The sequence below is a fragment of the Calypte anna genome, chromosome 4B (assembly GCF_003957555.1).
Source record: "Calypte anna isolate BGI_N300 chromosome 4B, bCalAnn1_v1.p, whole genome shotgun sequence".
Lineage (NCBI taxonomy): Eukaryota > Metazoa > Chordata > Aves > Apodiformes > Trochilidae > Calypte > Calypte anna.
In genome coordinates, this window is record NC_044249.1 from 14761279 (window position 1) to 14773934 (window position 12656).

The following is a 12656-nucleotide window of genomic DNA, read 5'->3' on the forward strand; positions in this document are numbered from 1 at the left end:
TTAAAAATATATAACTAAATACATAAACATAATATAAATATAGGAATATGTTAAAGTATATTAATAAATATATGTGTGTATAATAGAGAGGAAATATGAAGTTAAGAGCTATAGGAAAGATCTGCCTTTGTGGTGACAGAATATTTTGCAGCGCTAAAGCCGGGAGCCTGTATTGCAGCTCACCCCACCAGTGAAACTGCAGCTAGAGCCAGGTTCTTTTTTTGCTAAGAAAATTGCATTTTCCTTTTAAAGAAAGGCACATTCTGATTCTTAACTTTGTTGCACATAATAATGAACTTTTCCTGTGGAGGACACACAATCCAAGCACATTCATTCTGCAGATTCTGCTACTGCTGAAGTAAATGAAAGGCTTCAAAATAAGACTATAAACTCTATATTGTGTTTGCAGGTTGTAATCCTTCTGTATCAAAGGCTGACATGCCTCAATTTCAGCATTTTTCCTTAATATTGACATCATCTTGGGAAAATGAAAAGTCAAATAAACACAAAAAATGAACACAAAGAGACAGAAATCCTTGCTGCAGGAGGTATAACACGTACTGGTAATGCCATCTCAAACATCTGCTTTTTCCTCAGTTCTCACATTGCAATCTTTTATGTCTTTAAATTCAGTAAAATCCAGACTAAGCCCAGCCTTATGAACTACTTAGTAATAATGAAATTATATTAACAATCATTAAATACCAACAAGAACTAAATTAGCTGCCAGCCACCAATACAAAATAATTGCTTTTTTTCCCCCCCAGCAATTAATTCTCTAGACATAAGCAGACAACACAAGTTCAAACACAGACACAGTACTTTGCTTTCATTCCTGTGTACCAGCTACTGAGCAGGATGAGGAAAGGGTGTCCCATGACTGCAAGTTCATCAGTGTCAAAAAAATCACAGTGTTAGGGGTTGGAAGGGACCTCTGGAGATCACTTAGTCCAAGCCCCTGCCAGAGCAGGGTCACCTGGAGTAGGTTGCACAGAATGGCATCCAAGTGGGTTTTGAAAGTCTCCAGAAACTGCCCACCTCTCTGGGCAGTCTGTTCCAGTGCTCTGTTACTCTCACAGTAAGGTTCTTCCTTATATTTCTGTCAAACCTCCTGTGTTCCAGTTTGTGACCATCCTGTGACTGGACACCACTGAAAAGAGTCCCACCCTCCTGACACCTGTCCTTTAGACATTTGTAATTCCCCCTTCAGTCTTCTCCAGGTTGAACAGACCCAGCTCCCTCAGACCTTCCTCATATGGAAGATGCTTCAGTCCCCATGTTGATACCATCCCCAAGAGTGAGCTCCCAGACTTAAACCAATGAGATGTTACAATGGCCATAAGCAGCCTTCCCTTTTTATGGCATTTCCATTTTCAGCTACGGCAAAACAGAAGAAAAATTAAAATGTTATTTTAATTGCTAACTGATTCCCTCAAATGACTTTTGCTAAGTTTTATGGGTTTTTTTCATAGCAATAAGGTTTTCTTACAAAGCCAGGCACTTCATCCCTGATGAAGGTAGCATATGGCAGTCAACTAAGTGGGCAGTGCTGCTTCCTGGGATGATCTGATGTCCAGGCTTTAGGTGATGTTATAGCCCAGAGCTACTGGATAAGGAGACCACTGTTGGCTACAGCATTAGAGACACAAGGAACTGCAGCTGGATCTAAAATCTCTGCAAGTGTGCTACTTGTGCCCAAGCACACAAGTGTCCAAGGTGTTTATACAGCCTGATTAAGTGCATGTGAATCAGAGAAAAGAAAACTTCAATCTGGTTGCTCAAATCCAAACCCAACATCTTTACCACTGGGCAAGAAGTGAGGCTCCACCACCTCTGCTCTGGAGTGGTGCCTAGAGAAAAGCTACTGTGTTCCTCATCCTAACACTACATCCAAAGGAAGAAAGCTGAAATCATGTCACTTGTTTGCTTATATCAGCAAGGAAAAAAAAAAAAAAAAAAAAAAAAAAAAAGATTTGGCTCAAAGCAAACTGAAATGTCATATTATTCACATAGGCCTTAAGCATCCCAGCTTTACACATAACCACACTGCAACCACAAACACCTCTGGGTGTCATCCCCTTCCCTTCAGAAATCCCAGGGAAAAAATCCACATGGTTTTGGCTTTCAGAGGACATTGAAGTCCTAGCCCATCTCCTGCACCAGACGTGCAGACCCTCTCCCAGGCAGAGCAAACAAGCCGTTTCCAAACCATCCCCCCTCTCCAGGAGGCAGCATGGCTGGCAGGAGCCCAGCTGAAAGGTTTGGTTGCTGGGCAGCTGGGCACCAGCAAACACAGAGCTGGCACTGCTGCACTACAGCAGATAATCCTGGGACAAAGATACATCTTCCCCCAAATGTTTACTCCTCTTCACTCCTCTCACCTCCCACACTCCTCCAGAAGCTCTGTGGCTTCCCTCACCCTCCAGCTCAACAGCTTCGGGTTCCCTGCACCCATTTCCTCTCTCTTTTCTCTGCTCTCAGATAGACCATGTTATTTTTTTTCACCTCACTCCCTCACCACTCTCATCCTTCATGGACAGGATGGCAGTGGATGCCCCATCCTGGACTACAGTCCCTGCCAGCTGCCTCCCTAGCACACAGCAGGAGGGTGAGCACCTTCCTTCCCTGCTGTCACAGCTTCAGACAGTAACAGTGACAGATGTCCTCTTATTCCCCACCACCCTCCCAGGGGAAGATGAAGAAAGGAATAAGGGAGAGAGACTTCAAAGCTGGAAAAAAAAACTTGGGTGGGTTTAACGAAGTGTTAATAGCAAATTACAAATTTACAAATATGTAAATATGGAGCTTGGCCTCCTCAGTTGGTAATTACTTCCAAACTGGAAAAGTCCCACCTTGGACTGGGAAGCAGATGGAGGTACTCAAGTCCAGGGTCTCAGTGACAGCTCACAACAGTCAACCAACCAAGTCCTTCTTGGAAAAGCAGAAGGTGATGAGTGTTGGTGGAAGATGTCCTTCTCCTGTGAGGAAAACAGCCACAGCAGCCAAAGCCCCAGGGCTCTCTTGAGAGCCATTTTACACTGAGCCCCATGGGAAGGAGCACTGTGATGGCTGCATTTGGGTCACCTGTCCCATCCTCTCCTCCCATGGGCTCAGCTGCTCCCCATTCTCACTGCCTCATCACCAGCCTGGCAGCTGCTGCTGCTGTCTCAGGCAAGGGTTTTCTGTCCTGGTCCTCTCAAACCAGGACACCTGCACAAGCCAATCTCATTGCATTACTTGGTCTTCCTCTCACCTCTGCCTTCTGCGGGGCTTGGGGCTCTCCTTCAGAAGTTCTGTTGACCTTCATACTACCACCACAGTTCCCCATGGAGATGGATCTGGCCCTGGACTCCTGGATTTTCTCCCATGGTTCCTCCTGTTGGATTTAGCATGTATTTGTTAAACGTTGCTCTTCACCAAACCCCACATCCTGGTGTTTATCTGCCACTTCCACCCCTTATCTCCCTTCAGATATGGCCTCTTTGGTCTTGCACTCTTGCACAAGCATCTTCCCACACTGCTAGGTCAGTGATCAGAGCAACACCTTCAGCATAGAATCACAGAATGGTTTGGGCTCAAAGATCATACAGTTCCAACCCCCTGTGAGGGCAGGGACACCTCCCACTAGATCAAGTAGCTCCAAGCCCTATTCCAACCTGGCCTTGAACACTTCCAGGGAGGAAGCATCCACAACTTCTTTGTGCAAACTGTTGCAGTGTCTCACCACTCTCATAGTGAAGAATTTCTTCCTTATACCTTGCCTAAATCTCCCTTCTTCAAGTTTAAAGCCAATAACCCTTGTCCTGTCACTACATGCCCTTGTAAATATCCCTCCCCAGCTTCCCTTTAGCCCCTTCAGGTACACTGTAAGGTCTCACCAGAGTCTTATCCAGACTGAACAAACCCCTGTGCCCATAGGAGAGGTGCTCCAGCCCTCTGATCATCAGAAGTACTGGACCTTGTGAATCCCTCCCCAGTGGATCTCCCTTTCCAGCCTGTCCTCAGCATCAGTGTCTGGCAGGAGTGGGCACAGCACCCAGAAGGTGCAGCCTCTTAAATGAGCTTATTTCTTGCTGAAATAAGCAAGCCCTCCACTCTGGCTTCAGCACTCCTAGAAGACTCTTCCTATTTTTTTCTACTTTGCCTGTGGCTGTAGCTCTGTTTCATCCATTCCCACACCAGTCTTTCCTGCTAACATTTACTTTCCCTAAGCAGCACATAACATAATGATCAGGCTGCATCTCTGCCAGCATGACCTCCTGGATACTTTTTCCCACTGGCATGGGTGGCTTTGCCTTGGCAGGACATGACACCAGACAACATTCACCTATGACTTTTTTTCTTCTCAGCTGATCACTTTTGTGCTCACTGATCTGGTAGTGGCTTCATGCTCTCTTCTCTGTGAAATCACATTTTTTTGCCAGACCAGGAAATGGTCTCAAGCTGCTCCACAGGAAGTCTGGATTAGATATTAGAAGACTTTTCACTGAAAGAATTATCAAATCAGGCTGCCCAAGAGGGTGGTTGAACCATCAGCCCTGGATATGTTTAAAAGCCCTGTAGATGTTGTTCTTGGGAACACAGTTTAAGGACTGGACATAGTAGTGTTGGATTAATGGTTGGTAGAGTTGGGTTAATGTTTGGAGTCAGTGATCTTTAGGGTCTTTTCCAACCAGAACAATTCTGTGATTCAGCCACTGCAGTTGCAGGTACATATTTAAAAAGCCTCTGCCTGGAGCTGTGCTTGTGAAGGTTTCTTTCATGAACCCAAAAAGCTTTAGTTCTGGTCTGAAAACTCAAGTCATAAAAAAGTAACAATGGAAGAGTTGGGACTGAGTTGCAGAAAGAAAACCAGACTATGATTTTACACCACTGATCACACAAATCTATGAGTGACTAAAGGCTTTGCTATGAGCAGAACCTTCATTTATCCACCCCAGGCATGCATCTCCTTGCAAAAACTAGCCAAGATTTTAGAGGAAGTCCATTTCTGGATGATGGATCTGTTCTAACACTCAGATGTTATGGCATACCTAAAATACTATTCCTGCAACCAGTCTAGGATGTGTTTGCATCAAGAGACTTTTCTTCCTCCTGTATATGAATAAGAGTGGAAGGTAGGTAACTGTATTTTTCAGGGACTTTGATATAAACCTCTGCTGATAACCCTGGCTGAAACAGTAGGCCCATATACAGAGGCGTGTGATTTTTTTTTAGCCATGTACTCACTGCAAACTGACAAGAAGAGGTGTAGAGGCACCCACCTTCCACTGATGCCAGCCCATTTAGGTAACTTCAGCACAGGCTGATTTGCAATTGTTAGGCAAGTACATTTTTAGCTGTGCTCAGATCCCTGCTATTCCACCCACTTTCTTCATTAGCATTTTAGCCGCCCCCATGGCATACTTTAAAATGGTCTATAAGTCAGGCATGTGTGAGGTGGCTCCACTTCTGCAGCTGAAGGCAGCTAAGTCTTCCCTTTTAAAGGGGTAAGGAGCAATAATAGGGAAGAGAGAGCCCCACGGGAAGGATGCCATCCCCATAGCCTGCCTCAGCTTCAGGGTTATTTCTTGTGGCAGGGTGGAAAAGAGAATTACAAACAGGGCCCTAATTATTCTGATTGCAGCCCTAATAATATCCTTTATGGTAAACTATATATATATTTACATATTTATATGTTTGGGAAACAGATGTCTTATTGAACATTCACTTATTGCTTTGAAGGTAGCTCATATGCCAAGGGTTGAAGCACCAGATGATGAGCCATGTGGCTGTGGTGACCACGGGAAGCCACACAATGAGGTGTCCTCTGCTAAACCTGCACCTTGAGCAGGAAACACTCCTGTCACTCTGTCACCACAGCAGCTGCCCAGGGCCTGCAGGGCTGCCTGGACACTGGATTGTGCAATGTCACCTTACCATGGTCAGTCTGTCCTGGCAGTCTCTTAATCTAGCACAGTGTTTGCCTGGGCTTTCCCTGAGGTTTTTGCATCACAAACCTGGTGGCAAAGCTTTAGAGGGCTCCTTCATCTTCTTCCCTCAGTGTCCCTGCTGCCAACCTCTTGTTCCTACACAGAAGGACTCATGGACATCAGGGTGTTTTTGGGAGAGCTGGTAACATAAGAGGTGAGGGGAGAGAGATGAGCTTACCTGGAGGATATTCCTGGAGGGACATGGATGTCCCTTACGTGGCTCCCCTCTTGCTGCATGCAAAAGCCCCACTACTGATGGCGTCTGCTACCTCCCTCTGCCCTCACCTGCAGCAGTCACAGCCTGTTGGAGACTGATGCACAGTTTTTTCACCAGTGCCACTCCTTGTAATTGCTGCAGAAATGTAATTGCTGCTCTGTGTAATTGAGGATGAAACAAATCATTCTTTATATCTATGGACAGTATTAAATATATCTCTATCTATATAAATTAGCAACAACATTTAGGATATGGCAGGTTTGGGGAAGACACCTAAAACTAGGCAAGAAGATCCCAACTGGTTCTCCTTAAAAGAGAAGTTACAACTTTCAGAGCAGCTCTGAAGTCTATTTTGAATTAAATCACTTTATTTTCCTCATACAAGGCCCAGTCCTGTAAACTACCCAGCTGTCTAGCAAGGAGAATTGCATCCAACAGGGAGATGAACATCTGCCTGTTTGTGCCTTCCCTCTCTCCCTGGGGAGTGAAGTTGCAGCATGTATTTTCCTGGATTTTCTAATACACACGCTCACTTTGCTCAATGCTCAAATGACAAGATCAAAGAGATGTGCCCACCATCACTGATTATCTCCTGGTTGCAAACAAGTTTCAGATAACTGCTTGGCACACAGGGGCCTGAGCTCATCCAGGCATTGCTTCATCTTGGCTGTAGTACTGACTCTGGAAACTTTATAAATGTGGAATAGGTTGAAGTTATGGAGGTATTGTTGGAATCTGATTTCCTGTTGTTGGTATACTGGCAAACAGTGACTAAAAAGGATGCTTGTCCACGTCTATAAATGAGGGAAAATAGAAACTAAAGGGAAAGACTAAAATCATTAAGAAAGACCCCAGGCACCTCTCAAAGAAATTGGGAGAGGCATTACTTTCATTTTTGTGCCCTGATCTAAGGTTATGCCATTCCAAGAGGATTAGCTTTAATTAGATTAAATTCTAGCTGACCTTTCACTTCTCTCTCAGCCTGGTCTGGAATAGATGCTTATAACTGTACAATAACTCAGGGATACACTATTTTGAGATTGTGAGCAGAACTTTGCAGGCAGAGAAGGCAAAGGAGGCAGAGGTTGGTGTGTTCTAGTAAATCAGACACGAGGCATTTAAGAATAGATTTTCCAAACTTGGACTTCAAGGCCTTCTCCTATGAGGTCTTTACTCACCTGACCCTTGCTGCTGGCTCTGGAAGTGCTCTGGTGGCTTTGCAGCTCTGTGAAGCTGCAGGGGTGGGATTCAGCATCATCACTGGAAACAGGTATGAGATGAGCAATCCAATGTGGGCATGGACATGGAAGAGTTAATTTGCATCCCAGTCATCAGTCATTATTTTCTACTATTGGTACTCAAAGTCCTTTATGTCCTCTTGCTCTGCCACTGAGTGTTCAAAACACAAGCAGAGGATGATGAGAAGGGAACCATTTAGGGATAGTTGTGTCACTGATCCAGGTTTGTATACACAGACACTGAACCACTGAGCCCTCCCAGTTCTTTCCACTCCTGCTCTCTGGTATACAGAGCATTTGTATATTTTAGCAGCTCCTGCTGCAAGGGCAGAGCAGTTCTGATGCATCTGTCCCACCAAGGCTGTGCCAGAGGGAATCCAGAGGATTATTCTCTACCTGGAAAAGGTTCAGCTACTGCCTTGACTCAGGTTTGCAATCCCTTTGTGTTGCTAGAAATGAGAAAAAGGAATTAATTAGAGACTAAAAACCTAACCTACTATTATTAGATTCCAGAGGATGAGCTATTTTTAAAGGTATATAAATATTTGGAAGAAATTCTTTACAGTCTTCTTTTAAAATAAATTCAGTATGTAAGCTAGGATTAAGAAGACATCTTTGCAAAATCTAATAAAATGCAAGCTAGTTTAATATTGCCACGTATTTCTATTGAAGCTCTGATGTCCAAATGACAGCAGGTCCCAGAATAACTGGAAAAAAAATTCAAATCTTTTCCCTACATTGAAATAAGATATCAATGAACCATTATCAGTTCCATGGTATAAATTATTTACTTACTAGATACATACACAATCAACATTTTAACTGAGTTTGATGCACAATTCTATAAATATTTTTGTGTGGAATGGGATTTCTCAATACTCAATTACTCAATACAATTTCTCAAAAGGCATGAGAAATAAATTCAGTGTGTGTTTTCATACTAGAAAGTTATTACATAGACTTTTAAAGACAAAACCACAAATAAAACAAGAATACAAAGAAATTTCTTTGAAACAAGAGTTCAGACTGAACAACAGAAGGACAACTTGGGATCAAAAAATATTTTAAAATTTCTTTTCCTTATCTTCCAGACAAACAATTTAGAAAACATGTTGCTTCATGTGTAAGATACCAGATTTGCTAACATTTTGAATAATGCAGGCAAATTTTGCAGACACCTGATCACCCAGCACTTCTCAGAAAATAAAGGTCTTCTGAAAATAATCAAGAGTAACCCAGCTAAAACTGATAGTTAGTCTACAGAACAGAAATATTTCAGTAAGACAAATGAAAACTTTTCCTGTGTTTTAATTGGCATAGGATCAGGGTTCACAGATGTCCCAGTTGTTCAGTTCCCTAAAATGATAAGCTTGGGAAGTTGTTCCAAGAGCATGGGCAGGGAGTACTTGGATATGCCACTTGTTTTTGCTGCAGGGTAAATTCCCACACTACCCTCAGAGTGACACTTCTTGCACAGGATTGCTAGAATCCCACAAAGCTTGGGAAGCTGCCTGTGGATGCAGACAGTATGTTTGTTTCTAAACCCAACCCAAAAACTGTGGTTAAGAGTTAGGTGGGGTGCCCTGGACCTTGGTTTTGGCTTCTCACACCTCTTGATAAGCACCTGCCGTGGGGCAGAGCCTTTTGTCTAATTCAGTCTTTATAAACTTTTCAAAATCTTTGAGAAACTGTGAAAAGAGCCCCCTGGATATTTGCACTGCAGATGCCATGGTGCACCAGCACACACTCGCCTGCTCTCCCAGTCACTGAGTCCCTCAGGAGAGACCATTTTAAATGACACCACTGACTATGGACACAGTGTCAGTGAGCTCTGAGATCAGCAATATCACCACTACTGAGAAACGGCTACTAGCAAGAATTTCTCTTTTGTGGCAAACATCAGGCTACTTCCAAAAAATCAAATACACTCACCAGTTGTGAGTATCTCTGCTGCCACAAGATAAGGAGACTACAGGCTAAGCCATGTCTTTTGCCAGTTTTCTGTTAAGAACAGTAAATTCCAGCATCAGAAGAGAAGGAATAAAGCAACGCATGCTATGGCAAAGCAAGAAAAGAGGCTAAAATTTTTAGATAGGGAAGCAGTTCACAAAGGACCCAGCATCCTCAAAAGCCTTTCAGGAGCATGAGAATGGACAGGCTACAGCAAGGCACTGGCTCCTTCCCACAGAGCAGTCAATCTCTTGCAAAGTCTCTGCAAATCCTGTTTCTGTGCCTCCAAAACCCACCAGTTCCTTGTCATGGAGTCCCCCCAGAGCTCAATTGCTCAATGGTTTATTTTGCATGTGTGTTGTAGAACAAATCTGTTGACAAGACACACTGCTATAGTAATGCTAAGGGGGAAGCCCCTTTGCAAGTTTGCCTATATGTGTATTTATTCCTCACAGAGCCTTTAAAACCAAAAAAAGCCCAAAAAAACAACCAAACTGTGACTCCTATGGAAGTCTATGAGGCTGAAACCACTACCACTTAAAATCAAATAATGTGACAATGAATGAAATATGAGACAACTTGTATATTAAATAATATTAACAAAGCTGACAGATTTTCTAAGTTTTGCGTTGGTTCTTACACTTTGAGGTTTGAGTACTGATACAAGTCAGTGGATCTCCCTCTTTCATGTCTGAAGATGGTGAGATGAAATTTCTCTTTAATTTACCATTGTGGAGTTAAGGAGACATAAAAATAATTCTCTGTACCACTGGAGCTTTAACAAAGGAAAACTGGAAAAATTGAAAAAGAAATAAAACTACATAAAATCTGATTGGTTTTAGTAACTATATGGCAAGATAAAGTATTGAGCTATCAAGCAGCTCTTCAATTGGGCTGCTTTTCTAATTGCAAGTAGATTTCATCAGTAGTGGAAATCACAGTATAATGAGTATAAAATCAGCCAGAGACAGACTGTATACATTCATTTTTATTAAATCCATGATCTGTAGCAAATGATTTCAGCAGGTTTAGCTTTTACATTCTGCCAGATACTGAATAGGAGAGCTAATATTATTATTTCTAAGTCTAAGGAATGCGTCCTAGCTAGAAAATCACTCTTTTAGACAAAATATGCCAATAACTGGCATAACAGCACAGCATGGGGAGGAACAGGTTATCTCATGTCCCTTTTATTACAGGGTTTCCAGGCACTGTGCCAGACTTTTCCCTATGTTAAAGAAACCTGTTCTTTCCCATCCTCCATTTTTCCATGATGTGAAATTCCCTTTGTATACTTCATACCCTCAAATCCAGTTTGCTGTACTCAGAATTTAAAAGAAGTGGCTTTGTTGTGTTTCTGAGCACAACAGCTTGTGGAAAGAAAATAGGAGAAGGTGAAGAATCCTCTCTTTGATTTGAACCTGGCTTCTCAGCTTCACCTGATGGCCCCTAATTCTTGCATTAGAAAAGAGTGTGAAAGTCAATCCCTGTCTACCCTTTCCATGGCACTCAAGGTTTTCCAGACTTTACCATACCTCTTTTTCTAGCTGAAGAATTCTGCATTGTTCACTAGAAGTTGTCTAAACACACTTGCACAATGTAAGATAAGCAACCTTGCTTCATTTAGAATACCAGTCAGAGATTAATATTGATAATATTTTAATTTCAAGCTTTTATCTGTATGAAGTTAGGATTTTGTTTTCCAAGTCACACAAAAAGTGCAAAGCATATCACAGGTCAAAAAGCCTCTCGAGTTTGACTGGTGTAATGTTGGTCTTGAAGAAACATCCTCTCAAGAGCAACTATTAGCAAAATGCTAGCAAATAGATTAATAAATAAATAAAGGTAGGGAAAAAAGCTTTAAAGCTATATAGCTGTGTAAATGTTTTCAAATCATTGGGCTATGACTTTTGTTATGCTGTGTCCCACACAGGTGACATAAGGTAAAACACAAAGCAATATATCTCATGAATCAGTATAGAATCTTTCCCCCTTTATCTCCTGCACAGGTATAGTCAGACAACTTTCAAAGTCATCTGCAGACATCGTGTTCTGGCTGTATTTTAAGAGCACAGTCCACAGTCCACTGGTACTCAGCAGCAGCATCCTCCAGGCCTGTTCACTCAGTCCCAGTTCTGCTCTCAGTTGCTCCCCACTGTTTTTCCCCACATCTCCAGAATCATTACACCACCACAATTTTAGCATGATTCTTGAATTGGTTCTAACCTTGAAAGGTTCAAAAAGAACAGCTATTTTCATAGTATGTATCCCCATTTAGTCACACACTGAGTTGAGCCTACATGCTAACAAGGGTTTTCTTCAATATCAAGAAGCAAAACCATTTACCAGTAGAAAAGAATTAAAGTATTAATACTAATGAGTGCTGCCTGCATTTATATCACTGGGATATCAGCTGTATAACACTTAAGCTTTAGGAATCTTACAAAATCATATTTATTATCTTTATTATCTGAGTTTAAGAAAATGAGTGACTGCCTCTGCTATTTGTACCTATTCAGAAAATCCACGATTCTTGGTATGCTTTAGGGGCAAAGAAAGAGGAGTAAATGAACACTGTGACACTTTAGACTTATTGGTTGTGTGGACTTGCACTTTAGGATCTGTGCAATTTTGAGACTCACAATAATTCCAAAGCTGTGACTCACCAGAAGGTCTCAATATACACACTCAATGTTGTTTCCCACTGATAAGCAGAGGTCCAACACTCGGATTTCTTCTTGTACCCTTTTGCTTGTCCAGACTCAGAAACCCTTTTGAAGAAATGGGAAAGGACAAATAGTAGCAGGATGCAAAAGCAACATGTTCAGTAGTCTTAAGTATCTTTTCTTTCTCAAAACCCCCACCCAAGGCTAGAAGATTAACAGACACAAGAAGCAACAAGAAGAATGAGGGGAACTTTACCACTTACTGAAAAAGCAGTAAGGAAATCCATTCACGCACAAAGCTAAAAGGCACCAAGAGCAGTGATGAGGAGGGACCTGTATGACCCTCCCACCACTATGCATTTAGTATATCCATTTCTGGTAGGGAAACATCACCAGTGTTGGCTACAAGAGCAGCTAGGATTTCCAGCACAGGAAATTCACAGCTTGCTTTCTTTGCTTCTTACTGCTTGTATAACCACAGTCTTATTGCATAAATCCATGCAGGCAATGCATTAGACAAGACTGAATTCCACCTGGACCTCTTCCCAAAATGTTATGAGACAGGTAGGAAGATAATAAGAAAATAATCCTAACCTTTTTACACCAGTAACTG